The 15,382-nt window shown below is 39.1% G+C and overlaps 1 protein-coding gene across 1 annotated transcript in view; it reads left to right on the plus strand.

The window, feature by feature from the left end:
• Nucleotides 1–15,382, plus strand: part of LOC150085574 (catenin alpha-like) — a 707,146-nt gene that overhangs the window by 63,206 nt on the left and 628,558 nt on the right. The window contains exon 4 of the mRNA XM_090373354.1: nucleotides 3,598–3,733. The gene's annotated coding sequence lies outside the window, so the exon portion shown is untranslated. The remainder of the gene's footprint in view (nucleotides 1–3,597; nucleotides 3,734–15,382) is intronic.

Below are 15,382 nucleotides of genomic sequence, written 5' to 3' on the forward strand. Positions count from 1 at the left end.
TGGCGCATTGTCTTGCTGATAGATACCTTTGCCTCCAGGGAACACGGTCAACATGTACGGGTGTACCTGATCGGCGACAATTGATAAGTAACCATTTGCATTCAGGGTGCCCTCCAGAGGTATCTGCAGACCCAAGCCATGCCATGAAAACATTCCCCAGACCATAATGCCGCCCCCACCAGCCTGCTTTCTGCCAACAATCGTGTCTGGCTGTCTGTTCTCGGAGGTTTCATGCCTAATATGCCACCATCCGCCCACTCAGTGTAGCAGGAACCATGACTCATCGGAGAAGGCCACTCAGCCAGGGTCCAATGTCGGTATTGCTGAGCAAACTACGACATTGTTTGCGATGGACGGCTGTCAGCATGGGTGCTACCACCAAACGTCTGCTCCAGAGCCCAATGTGCAACAGGGTTCGCTGCACTGTCATGTTGGATACCTTTCTGGTGGCCCCCTTGGTTCATTTGGATGGCCAGTTGAGCAACAGTAGCACGCTGATCGGTCCTGACCAAACATTTCAGCCAATGTTCACCTTTGGGATCAATGGTGCATGGGGCTCTACAGTTGGCACGTCGGGTGATCAGAACTGTCCGATTTGTCCAGTCTTGATACACTTTCACCACTGTAGCATGTGTGCATTTCACAAAGTCTGCTGTTTCTGAAATGTTGGCACCCTTGGCCCTATAACCGATGATCATGCCTTTTTCCAGGTCTGATAGGTCACGTGCTTTGCCCATGACAGGCTGTGTTCACAGATGCCAAACATCAAGCCTTATATGCTTGCGGTGGTGTGTGAACTTGACACGTGCGCTGTATGATTCGCTAGGCATTTGTGATGTCTGCATTGGGGGGGGGGTGATCATAATATTGTGACTGGACTCTGTATACGCATGCAGTGAAACATATGCATATGTTTACAGACCCCCTTCAAAAATCAAAAAAAGTTTGTGGACCCTATACATAGATATATAGGATTTCCAAAAAGTTTGTGGACCCTATATATATATATATGGTCCACAAACTTTTTTTTGATTTTTGAAAGGGTCCGTAGATCTCAGTAGTTTGGGAACCACTGCTTTAAGTCATATAGCAATTCTCTTCTTGGCCTCTCTCTCTCTCTCTCTCTCTCTCTCTCTCTCTCTCTCTCTCTCTCTCTCTCTCTCTCTCTCTCTCTCTCTTCTCTCTCTCTCATCCATCCATCCATCCATCCATCCATCTTTCTAATGCTGTAACTAAATCTGTTTTCAGAGGACCCTCATAATATGACCAGCACACATTCACTTCTTTCAATAAGCTGTTATCACTTCCTATTATTCTCCAGACTTTTTCATTCCTCATCTTATTAGTCCATTTAATTTTCAACATTCTTCTAGCACACCATATATAAAAAGCATTTATCTTATCTTTGATTTCTTTTGTCAGAGTCCAAGTTTCATATCCATATAGGATCCAAACATAACATTTTTATTTTTATTTCCCTGTTCACATTCCTTCTCATCACCTCACTGTGTTTCTTAAAAACTGCCTTTGCCATTCCAATCCTTTGACGAATCTCTTTGGTGCTCTTTCCATCTACTGTTTTCAAACTTCTGAGGTATCTAAATTCTTTCACTTGTTCTACTAACCTTCCATTTCTTCTGATTTTACACTCTAAATTTTCGTTTTCATTGAATATCATTATTTTTGTTTTGCTCTTGTTTAATCTCATGCCATACTCTTCTTTCCTTGTGCAAATTTTGTTAAGGGCTTTCTTTAGTTCTTATTTACTTCCAGTAATTATAACGGTGTCATCTGCTTGTAATGAAAGTAGTTCCACCTATTCTTATTCCTCTAATGTCTTCTAAAAATTATGATTTTAATTCCTCACTGTATAAGTTGAACAAGAATGGAGACCACAGACATCCTTCTCTTAGCACTTTAACTCAGACCAGTTGGTCATTTTGTTGTCTATTCTGAAAGCTGCATTTAGCTCTTGTTGTAAATTTCTTATAATTCTTAAATCACTTTCTTCCATTCCTGTTTTCATAAGCATGTTGAGCATTTCCCTGTGGTTAACTCTGTCAAAAGCTTATTCAAAATCCACGAATCTGGTGAAAAATGTTTTGTGATCCTTTATTATCTTCTGAACAATGGTATTTAGTTCCACCATTCCATCTCTTGTTTGTTCCTTGAATCCATACTAATAATTTCTTACATTTTCTTCAGATTTTTCTCTTTATCCTTTTCAATATCACCTCTAATAGAATTTTAGAGGCATGTGTTATGATGCTTATTGTTTTGTAGTTGCTTCAATCTAGGCTGTTTTTCGTCTTGGGTACGGGGATCATTATTGTTTGCTTATAATTTTCTGGCAGCTGTCCTGTCATGTAAATATCATTCACAAGTTCTGTGAATGTCTCCAAGGGATCTTTTCGCATTCTTGTAGAATTCAATTGGGATATTATCCATTCCACAAGTCTTTACATTCTTTATTCTCTTTATAGCTTCTTCTATTTCTCCCCTCATAATTTGTAGACCAACTTCGTCCTCTGGGATTTCCATTTCCTCTGTGTTTGCCCCTATCTATTTCACCATTCTTTCCATTCTTTATTCTCCCTATTGCTTCTATTTCTACTGATAATTGGTAGACCAACTTCCTCCTCCAGGATTTCCATTCCCTCTGTATTTGCCCCTTCAAACAGCTTTTTCTCGTATTCTTTCCATGATGTCTTTTTCCTGATATAATATTTTACCATTCTTAGCTTTAACTCCTACTGGGACTCTTCTTTCCTTCTGCTGAATTTCTTTTATGATCCAGTGCATTCTGTTAGTGTCATGTCTTTTATCCAGGTCCTCAATTTCCTTATACTTTTATTCATGCCATTTTTTTTTTCTATTTGTCTACATCATTTCTTATAGTAGAGTTTAACATCTTGTATTCTTCTCCATCTCTTCATTTCATCTTTCTTTTCCCTTCCATCATGCTTGGGGTAAATTTTGAAATCCATGGTTTTCTTCTTTTTTTATTTTAATATCCTGTTTCGTCCTCAGCTGTTTGCTGTATAGTTCCTTTAAATCAGTGTGCCCTGTGGTGAGTTGCTAGCTTTTATTTTTCTCTTTAATTTATCATTAAATGTATCTTTTTTGTTGCTGTTTCAAAATTCTTCTGAATTTTAATTTTTGTTATTGCTACTCTTGTTTTTACCTTTTTTAGCTTTATCTTTATCCTACAGACTACGGAGTTGTAGTCTGAGCCACAGACCCAGCATAGCTTTGTAGTTCTTCATAGTATTTTTTTACCCCCGGGGGCTCACATCTGGTATGGGCTTGGCACACCCAGGGTCCTGAGCTGGATAGCATCATCATTCTTCTCTTTCTTGGTGATTCCCTTCTTCTATTTCTGACTCTCTCTCTATCTCTCTCAGGGGTAACTCAGAAATTTTTTTTTTTTTTTTTTTTTGGCTGATGCAGCAAAAGCCTCAGGCTTCCTTTCACCATATGACTAATTATTATAATAATTATAATCTCTTAGATATTACAATGTAGTCAGTTTTGTTTCTAGTAATTCCATCAGATGAGATCTAAGTGTGCCTTCTATTAATTTTTTGCTCAAACTAGGTGGTACTGATTGTGTCAAGCTAATAAGTCTGTAATTACTCATGTCTCCCTTAATGAATTGGGAATACATTCACACATCTCCAGTCCACAGGGACCTCACCTGAATCTAAGGATGCTCTTGTAATCGTGGCTAAAGGTTTGCTTATCTCTTTTGCTTCATTCTTTAATATAATTGGATTGATCCCATCCATCCCAGGTGCCTTTATTAAATGTTTATTAAATATTAATAAATGTTTTTGTACATTACTTAAAGTTTTAAAAATATTTAAACAAGCTTTTTAAAAGTTTTTTAAATATTATAAGCAATAAGTAAGGAGTTAATTAAATTTATAAACAATACGTAAGCAGTTATAAACAATTGTATTTATTTATGCAACTGCACTTATAACATTAAAAAGAGACTGGAATAATTTAAGGACATTGATTAAAATAATATTTTACACTCATCTGTTTTGTTTGAGTACTTCTTGCCTTAATAATTTCTTTTTTCAAAACTACATTCTGCTTGAAGTAATAAATTTAACAGTTTCCTTCCTTAATTCCATTAATAAAGCCTTTAACCCAGGCCTGGCCAATCCCCGGCCCGCCAGATGATTTTTATACTACTGACTGCATCAGTGGGTAATCATTCACTACTGTACTAGGCATGAAAAATAACGAGAAAATAATACTAGACCAGCTGTACTTTCCCCCAATTCTCACCACTCCTTCCCTTCTTCGAACTACATTGTGTCACAGAAACTCTAGGGAGGGAGAACTCGGTCCTAAACAGTATTCGTATCTTTTCACACCAGTCGAGTGAGCTACTCAGTAGGTACAAGTTGAGAGAAGACTGGACGTCTCAAAAGGAATAAAACGTTTTTTTAGAAAACTATTTCTAGCAGAAAAAGTTTAAATAAGTAAATAGTGCACTTGTTGCCATTAAATATATGTATAAAATATTAATTAATAGATTTATTTTTGACCTTTCAGAATGAATTCAAATAAAAGAAAAGTTTCAGAAGAAAACAGACAATTCAGCAACCATTGGGAAGATGATCACTTTTTCATAGTATAGAACTCCAGATTGATTTGCAAAGAGACAGTGACTGTATTTAAGGGATACAATGTTAAAAGACATCATGAAACTAACTATGGCAAGTATGTGAAATTCAACAAAGAATTGAAAAAAACGTAAGTTGGCTGTGCTTAAATTTGAATTAAAAGCTTAGCAAAAGATGTTTAGTTCATTGTTACAACAATCCTCTAACATTGTCAAAGCAAACTATTCTGTCTCACTGTTAATTGCCAAGAAAATGAAGCCATTTTCAGATGGGGAATTGGTGAAACAGTGTTTGGAAGCTGTTATAAAAGATATTTTGTCTGATAAAAGAAAAATATTTTCAAGCATAAGTCTGTTGTGTGAAACAATATCTTTGCATTAATGATATTTCAGCTGAAATAGTGATGACTTTGCTAGATTGGATTCAAGAATTCAAAGCTTATTCTTTAGCATTTGACAAAAGTATGGATATTTCAAAACATCTCAACTTGCAGTAGTTGTTCATGGAGTTAATGATTCTTTCCAAGTGACAGAACTAAATAGGTTTAGGGTAATTAGTATTAGTATTAGTAACGGCCGCATGGTGCAAGAAAGCCTATGGCTTATGCTGCACCAGCCAAAAAAAATAAAAAATAAAAAAAATAAATAAAAAAATAAATCCGAACAAAACAATGATAAAAACAAAAAAATAAAAATAAATAACTAAATAATAATAATTAATAAAATAAAAAATAATAAAAAGGAAATTAAACCTATCATCCTATGTGCTTCCCTTACCCGAAAGTACTATCCAGATGACCTTTGAATTTCCCCAAACTCTCGGCCTCTACCACCCATGAAGGCAACTTATTCCAGTAATTTATAACTCGCTGGCTAAAATAGAACTTCCTGCAATCCAATCTAAACATTTCCCCCCGTAACTTGAATTTATGTCCCTTAGTTCTAGCATCATTTATAATCTTGAAAATTTTGTCCTCATTCATTTTACTGATGCCTCTCAGAGCCTTAAACACCTCAATCAAATCTCCTCTAAGGTGTCTAGTTTCCAAACTCTGCAACCCACATATTCGAAGTCTTTCTTCATAAGGACGCCCTTTTGCCGATCTCACCAGGCGAGTTACCCTTCTTTGCACCCTTTCAAGAAGCTCGATGTCTTTCTTTAGGTGCGGTCTCCATACTTGAACACAGTATTCCAAGTGTGGTCTAACATAAGCCTTATATAATGGGATTATCACGTTCCTATCTCTACTTGCAAAAGTTCGATAGATCATTGATAGGACACCATGGGCCTTCCTTGCAACCTGTTTACAATGCTCAGAGAATTTCATGTCTGACCGTATCGTAACACCCAAGTCCCTTTCCTCCAGTACTGGCTTTAGTTGAACTCCACCAAGTGAATAAGTTTTTTTGGGATTACTGTTTCCCAGGTGTAATACCTTGCACTTTGTTGGATTAAAGCACAGCTGCCATTTTTCTGACCATTCCTGAAGTCTATCTAGGTCTCTCTGAAGAAGCTTAGCTTGACAGTGATCATTAACTACTCTCCCAATTTTAACATCATCTGCAAATTTAGACATCACGCCCTCTATCCCTTCATCAATGTCGTTTATGAAAATTAAAAACAACAGTGGTCCTAATACTGATCCTTGGGGAACCCCACTTCTTACATCAACCCAATCTGAGGAATAGCCATTTATCACAACCCTCTGCCTCCTGCCCTGAAGCCATCCTTCTATCCATCTAAGGATTTTCCCAGTGATTCCAACCTGTTCCAGCTTATAAAGCAACCGCTCATGTGGGACTGAGTCAAAAGCTTTGCTGAAATCTAAATAAACAATGTCGAAATTATTCCCTAAATCCAGCTCGTGAGTGACCCTTTCGAAATAGCGAACCAGATTTGTTAAACATGATTTTCCCTTTACGAAACCATGCTGAGTATCCTTGAGAATTTCAATTCGATCCAAATGATCCTGAATTCCACCCTTGATCATTGCCTCCATGATTTTCCCTACTACTGAAGTCAGACTGACAGGTCGATAATTTCCAACTTCACTTTTAGAGCCACCCTTATGTATGGGAGATACATTTGCACTTTTCCAATCCAGGGGAATCTCCCCAGAGTCTAATGATGCTCGCATAATTAGCCTCAATGGTTCAATGCACTCGCTTGCCGCCTCTCTTAAGATTATAGGGTATATTCCATCAACTCCAGGAGCCTTACTGGTCTGTAGGCTCGAAAGTTTTTTCATTAAATAATCTTGGGAAATTTCAATATCATTAATTACATATTTTTTAACTTCGCTCCCACAATTTCCCTTTGCCACAAAAGGCTTTTCATTTGTAAATATCGATGCAAAATAACTGTTGAGTTCATCTGCAACGGCAGCTGGTGTATTTATTACTATCCCCTTTCCCTTACATAAAGGTCCGATCTGGTTTGTCCTGCTCTTCTTGGCATTTATATATGTGAAGAATTCTTTATCCCCCCTCTTTGCTCTGTTTGCTAGTGATTTCTCATAAACTGCCTTTGCCTGTCGAACCTTTTCTGTGGCTCTATTACACATCACCTTGTAGCTGTTATAGGCTTCAGTACTTTTTATTGTTCTGTAACCTTTCCATGCCACCTTTTTCTGCTCAAGTAATGCGGCAACTTCACTAGTCATCCAACTTGGAACCCTCCTCGTGGAGTATTTTTTTAATGGTATATACGCATTCAAGGCATCTGTGATTAATGTTTTAAAAGCGTACCACAGTTCAATCGTATTCATTCTCTGCGCGATATCTACCCAGTTAATAGAGGCCATGTAGTACCTTAAGGCATCGTAATTTCCTTTTCTGAAATTAAAACCCATTCCTTTGCCTTTTACTTCTGCTACCTCTCTCGTCATCATCCACCGTAGAACTCCGTGATCACTTCCTGCTACTGGTTCCTCTACTGTCAGCCCTGTTATGTCATCTGATTCATGTGTGATGATGAGGTCTAGGATATTCTTTTCTCTAGTATTTTCCCTGACATGTTGATACAAATAACAGTCATCTAGTTGATTTAAAAATTTTGTTCCCCATGTCGAGTTTCCTTCCCATTTACTCCAATCAATTAGAGGCAGATTGAAATCACCCATAATAAGGCATTGACGCTTACTTGCCCATTCCATTTGCATGTAGAGGCTTTTGTCATAATCTTCACAATCACCTGGTCTGTAGATTACTCCTACTCGCATTATACCTTTGTTTCCAACTATCTCACACCATACAGACTCTATACTAGCATGTGAAACGTCTGAATCCGGGAAAGCTATCGTCGCACTCAGGCTGCTTCTGATAAGAAGCATTACCCCACCACCCCTTCTATCTAACCTATCCTTCCTAAATACATTATACAAGCCGTACTGAAACTCATCATCCCCAATTTCCGGGTGGCACCACGTCTCTGTAAGCCCTATTATGTCCGCGTTACTTGTTTTAACCAGCAGTTCGAATTCGCTCATTTTATTGACGACACTTCTAACGTTACTGTATAAACAATTAAGATTTACTGTTCTTGTATATTGAACAACCCTAACACAACCCTTGAAGTTTTTTAGGCTCTCTTCCCTGGCATTAGCTACCCGCCCACGTGAAACGTTTGTGCCCCCAGAACATCTAGATAATACGTCCAGTTGGGGTAACAGATAAGAACTCTTGAGGTATGTGCAAGAGTTACTTTGACCAATATTATCAGATAAACGCGTGTCAGTATTACCCACATCCCCCCTAACTAGCAGTTTCCCTGAACCTTTAAGGTATCCTCAATAATACTGGCAAAAACTTTTGCACCACCTTTGTTTAAGTGTATCCCGTCTCTACAAAACAAATTCCTTCTACCTACAAGTGTGGGCCATGCTGATAGAAATTTACCCCCTAAAGCCTTGCAGATTCCTTCAAGTCTTGAGTTAATCCACAAGGCTCTTAACATATAATCCCTCCTATCGTGTCTGGGCAGAATTGCAGACACATAGACATTATGGCCTAGCTCGCGACATTTCCTCAGCATGGTTCTGTATTTTTCCAACAAATCGTCAGATCGTGTACGTTTAATATCGTTTGTCCCCACATGAATAATAATATTTTCTTTACCCCCTTTAAAATCTGACAGTCTGTTGGTGACATCATCAATAGTTGCTCCCGGCAGACATACCCTGGTTCTCCTCCACCTATCTTTATTACAAAAAATATTCCCCGTTTCCCTGACAATGGAGTCTCCTAATAATACAATGTCCTTTTTAACCAGAGTAGTTTGCACTTGGTTTTTCTGTTTTGAGGCTCGAATCGGGTGTGCATCACTTTGTAGATTGCTGGAGTTTTGAGTCCCTGACGAGCTCCCAGATGCATTATTTTCGAGGGCAAGCACTCGTTTTTTCAGGGACTCAAATTGTTCCCTCAGTGCACCAAATTGTAATTTAAGATCGGTGCACTCCTTACATCGATCACAAAGAAAAGAATCCCCAGGTGAGCTAGGATTAGTCACCAGGTCGACCTTGGAAAACATTCCACAGGTTCCACAACGGATTAAATCATGACTCACCCGTAAATCGCCATCTGCTATTTCCGTGTGAGTCACGATACCCCTGTGACGTGTTTAAGGCAGATCTCGTAACTACCATTATAAAATTAAATAAATATCAATGAAAGTAACCTTTAAAAAATTATATCTATAATAAATTATATCTAAAATAAAAAATTATATCTAAAATAATATCTGTAATAAACCTATTTAGCTTGAAAAACACCGCTGAAGGTGAAGATGTTTTCCATGCTGTAAAAAAGTGTTTGTCTGACAATAGTTTGCGTTTAGAGGTGCTTTCCAGATTAACAACAGATGGAGCACCAGCTATGGTAGGGAGAAATAAAGGAGCTGTAAAGTTGTTTATGAATGAGTTGGAGGGGAGAACCATTAAAACCAGTGATGTATTTGTCATATTGAGAGTTGACAAGGCTAGTGGGAGTCAGACTTGTTCAAAGCTGCTAAGTGGATTTTCTTATTTACTGATTTGAAATTATTGTTTTTCTAAAACTTTTGATTTAAATTTAGTAGTATAGCATTATTTTGTGATTTTCTGATTAATCTGGTGTACTTGGCCTTGTAATTGCATAAACGTAAGGGTATCAAATCCACCTGTTACAAGTTGCAGCTCCGCTGAAAGAGAAGTTTTTTAGCCATATTTAGCCGCTTTATTGACCAATTGTTACATCAAATTATTTTCTATAAGTAGCTTATAGACCTAGTCAGGATCCTTAGTTTATTCTGAATTGAGACAGCGAGATTTAGAAGTTAATTAATTCTTAAGTGTCCGTAGATTTACCGTTCGTAACTTGCTGCCATTAGTAGTAGTAGTAGTAGTGGCACGTGATGCAAGAAAGCAAGTGTATGAGCTTATGCAGCATCAGCCGGAAAAAAAAAAAAAAAAAAAAATCACACCATTCCCTCCAAATGCCTGTCCAGTTCCTCCTTAAATTTATTTAACCTATCAACTTCCACAACGACAGATGGAAGTTTGTTCCAGCAATTAACCACCCGCTGGCTGAAGGCAAATTTCCGCACATCAATACTACATCTGTCTTTTCTTAATTTGAATTTATGCCCCCTTAGGTTCGTAATCTGAACAAGTGGAAGGATCTCATCAGAATTCAGCACACTCAACCCATTCAAGGCCTTATACACCTCAATCAGATCCCACACAGGTGCCTAGTCTCCAGCCACTACAATTTGCAGAACTTAAGCCTCTCTTGGTAAGAGGATCCCTTCATTCCCCCAATCTTGTTGCCCTTCTCTGTACACGCTCAAGCAAATCTACATCCGTACATCCTTCCTAAAATGAGGCCTCCAGACCTGTATGCAGTACTCAAGGTGCGGCCTGACCATTGCCTTATACAGAGGGACAATCACCTCCTTCTCCCTGCTAACAAAATTCCTATATATCATTGACAAAACCCCATGCCTGCGTTGGCAGCCTGTCTGCATTGCTCAGAAAACTTCATATCTGACTGCACAATTACTCCCAGGTCTTTTTCATTTTCTACCACCTTAAGTGTAGTACCACACAGTTGGTACGTTTCTCTGGGGTTACTTCTACCCATATGCAGTACTTTGCATTTGTCAAGGTTAAACTTCAGTTGCCACTTCTTAGCCCATCTGCCCAAATTATCTAGATCCTGTTGCAGTAGCACACTGCCATTACTGTCATTAACAACCCTGCCAAACTTTGTATCATCTGCAAACTTCGACACTAAGCCTGATATACCTTCATCAATATCATTGATAAATATACAAAACAACAGTGTACCCAAAACCGAACCCTGTGGGACTCCACTAATAACATTAGTCCACAAACAGTAGCACCCATTAATTACCACCCTCTGTCTGCTCCAACTCAACCATCCTTTTATCCATTGTAGCAACTTACCCTTAATACCATTCTGATCCAATCTGTATAATATTCTTCAAACCGCAACAGTGTCAAAAGCTTTCCTGAAATCCAAATCTTTGATATCAAAATTATTTTTTGCATCCAGTTCCTTTGTAACCACATCGTTGTTATTAGCATTAGCATTAGTAGAGGCATATGATGCAAGAAAGCAAGCTTATTCAGCATCAGCCAAAAAAAAAAAAAAAAAACACACACCACTCCCATTTCACCCCTCCGTTCGTTCGAAATACCTGTCCAGTTGAGCTTTAAATTTGTTTAGGCTATCAACTTCAACAACAAGTGATGGAAGTCGGTTCCACCAACCAACCACCCGCTGGCCAAATGCAAATTTCCGCACATCTATCCGACATCCGTCCTTCCTCAATTTGAATTTATGCCCTCTGAGGTGATTATTCTGAGCAAGATGAAGAATCCCATTGGCATTGAGCATGCTCAAACCATTCAAAGCCTTATACACCTCTATCAGATCACCTCGCCGGTGCCTAGTCTCCAGACTCTGTAATTTGCAAAACTTAAGCAACCCTTTGTTCCATTCACTAATCTTGTTGCCCTTCTCTGTACCCGTTCCCGCAGCTCTACATCCTTCTTGAAATGAGGCCTCCAGACCTGTATACAGTACTCAAGATGTGGCCTAACCATTGCCTTATACAAGGGAATAATCACCTCCTTATCCCTGCTAGAAAAATTCCTGTATATCATTGACAAGACACCATGAGCTACTCTTGCAGCTCGTCTGCACTGCTCAGAGAACTTCATATCTGCCTGCACAATTACCCCCAGGTCCTTTTCATTCTCCACCACTGTCAGTGTAGTACCGCAGAGTTGATACATTGCTCTGGGGTTACTGTTACCCATATGTAGTACTTTACATTTGTCAATGTTAAACTTCATTTGCCACCTCTCAGCCCATCTGTTCAACCTTTCCAGATCCTGTTGCAGCAGCATAGCGTCAGTAGTGTCCTTAACGACCCTGCCAACCTTTGTATCATCTGCAAACTTAGACATTAAACTTGATATCCCATCATCAATATCATTCATAAACACCGAAAACAACAACGGACCCAACACTGAACCCTGAGGAACTCCACTAATAACATTAGTCCACGTTGAGCAGTGTCCATTGATTACCACTCTCTGTCTTCTGCCACTCAACCATCCCCTTATCCATAGCAGCAATTTGCCTCCAATGCCACACTGCTCCAATTTGTGCAGCAGTCTTCCATGTGCAACAGTATCAAAAGCCTTTCTAAGATCCAAATATATAATATCAAAGTTATTCCCTGCATCCAGTTCTTTTGTGACTACATCATAGTATCCAATCAAATTGGTCAGGCAAGACCTGCCCTTAACAAAACCATGCTGCGTCTGAGCTATAACTGAATTCTTGTCTAGATGATCCTGCAGTGCTTCTTTAACCAGTGCCTCCATTAATTTACCTGGAACAGAAGTTAAACTAACAGGTCTATAATTACTTGTGTCAGCCTTTGATCCTCCTTTGTGAATTGGGGTTACATTTGCACATCTCCAGTCTATGGGTATCTCCCCTGAGTCCAAAGAAGCTCTCATAATTATGGCTAGGGGTTTGCATACTTCCTTTGCTGCCTCCTTTAATATAACTGGATAGATCCCATCCACCCCAGGTGCCTTTTTATGTTTATCCTCAACAAACTCTCCTCCACTTTCCTCTCAGTTATTACAAAATCATCCAGCTCACTGCCAATGTTTACTTTACCTACATCATTCTCCTTCCTGAATAACTCCTCATGCGTGAATGTAGATGCAAAATACTCGTTTAGATTGTTAGCTACCTGATCATGATCCTCAACTGTTGAAAAAAAGCCGTGAAATAGGGTTGAATTTGAAAGTGTCTGCAATTCTGCCCAGACACGATAGGAGGGAGTATATGATGAGAGCCTTGTCGATCAATTCGGCCCTGGAAAGATTGTGCAAGGCTCAAGGGGTAGAATTTTTTTCAGCCTGGACTGTACTTGTTAATAGGAGAGATTGCTTCTACAGGGATGGGATACACTTAAATAGAAAGGGTGCAAGAATATTTGCTGATGCTATCGAGGCAGTGTTAGGTGGGTCGGAAAACTGCTAGTTTGGGGGGATACAAAGACTAATAGTTTAACAGTAACCGCAGGCAGAGGTGAAGGCGATTCTTGCACAACTTCTATTAGAATAAGAAGCGACCTGGAGCGAGGGGTGTTGGGGGTTTCAGGGACGGATGGCAGTCATCATGGAATAGTTGGGTATATGGGATGTGTTAGGGTAACCAGCAATAGGCATAGGAGCATGTATGCTTGCATGTATACCAATGCTAGAAGTATAGTAAATAAATTTGATGAATTTGAAGTGTTGGTCAAGACATCAAAGGCGGATATTGTTGGGATAGCAGAGACGTGGTGTCACAAAGATATAAGGAATGCAGAACTGGAATTTGGGGAGTACAATGTGTACAGAAAGGATAGACAGGACAGAAAGGGAGGGGGTGTTATGCTGTTAATTAAGAAAAACATAAAATCAAAGGAAGTGCACCCAGTTAATATAGATGAACAGTGCTCTGTTGAGTCAGTTTGGTGCGAGATAAGCACTGCGAAAGGAAAAATAAGGGTAGGAGTGTGTTATAGGCCTAATGACTTGAATGAGTACAATGAACAATTGTACAGAGAAATAGAGTGGGCCAGTAAATCTGAATGTCTTATAATGGGGGATTTTAACTTCCCAGATATTGACTGGAACTTGTGGGTTGGTCACTCACACACCAGTCAGACTTTTGTGGATTTATTGGATGATTGTTTTCTGCAGCAGCATGTTCGAGAGGCAACCAGAGAAAGTAACACTCTTGATCTGGTTATCAGCAGTGATCATTCGTGTATTAAGAATTTGCAGATAAAGGAACCACTAGGTGGCAGTGATCACTGTGTGCTGAAGTGGGATTTACTCAAAGAGGTAACTACCGTCAGGGGTAAAGGAAAGGGTTTTTGCTTCCGTAAAGGGGAGTACAGTGGTCTCAGACAGTTTTTAAATTCTGTACAGTGGGATCAACTGACGATGTTACCAACAGTAAATTCTAAGTGGGAAGCATTCAAGGAATTAATCGTGGAAGCTACTAGACTTTATATACCGATTAAGAAATATCGTTCAAGGTTTAGGCCTAAATGGTTATCAAATGAACTAATGAGACTCGTGACAGAGAAGAAAAATGCATGGGATGCATATAAATTATCAGGTGACACAGAAGCCTGTGGCAGATATAAGCTAGTCTGTAATCAGGTCACAAAGGAGGTTCGGCAGGCGAAGGCGGATTACGAGAAATCTTTGGCAAAGGATGCTAAGAAAAACAGCAAGGATTTCTTTACTTATATAAACTCTAAAAGGAAGGGGATGAATATGATTGGTCCACTTGACATCGATGGTTCGACTGTTGATGATCCTGCTCAGATAGCAAACAAACTGAATGAGTATTTTGCATCTACATTCACACGTGAGGAATTATTACAGTTTGAAAATGGAAGAAGGTTATCAAATTGTAGCAGTGTGCTTAATGATTTTGTAATAACTGAGAGCAAAGTGGAGGAGAAATTGTTGAAGTTAAACATAAGAAAGGCACCTGGGGTGGATGGGATCTATCCAGTTATTTTAAAGGAGGCGGCAAAGCAACTAAGCAAACCCTTAGCCATAATTATGAGAGCATCCTTGGACTCAGGGGAGGTTCCCACGGACTGGAGATGTGCAAATGTGTCCCCAATTCACAAAGGTGGATCGAAGGGTGACACGAGTAATTACAGACCAGTTAGTTTAACTTCTGTTCCGGGTAAAATAATGGAGTCACTGGTTAAAGATGCATTGCAGGATCATCTAGACAAGACTGCAGCAATAATTCAAACACAGCATGGGTTTGTTAAGGGAAAGTCTTGTCTGACAAATTTGATTGGTTATTATGATGTGGTCACAAAGGAACTGGATGCGAAAAATAATTTTGATATCATATACTTGGATTTCAGGAAAGCTTTTGACACTGTTGCGCATGAAAGACTACTGTACAAATTGGAGCAGAATGGTATTAAGGGTAAGTTGCTACAATGGATAAAAGGATGGTTAAGTGGGAGAAGACAGAGGGTGGTAATCAATGGGTGCTGCTCTTCATGGACTAATGTTATTAGTGGAGTCCCACAGGGTTCGGTGTTGGGTCCACTGTTGTTTTGTGTATTTATCAATGATATTGATGAAGGTATATCAGGCTTAATGTCGAAGTTTGCAGATGACACAAAGG

Source organism: Mastigoproctus giganteus, chromosome 5 (genome assembly GCF_048544385.1).
Source record: "Mastigoproctus giganteus isolate SK-2022 chromosome 5, ASM4854438v1, whole genome shotgun sequence".
In the NCBI taxonomy this organism is placed as follows: Eukaryota; Metazoa; Arthropoda; class Arachnida; order Uropygi; family Thelyphonidae; genus Mastigoproctus; species Mastigoproctus giganteus.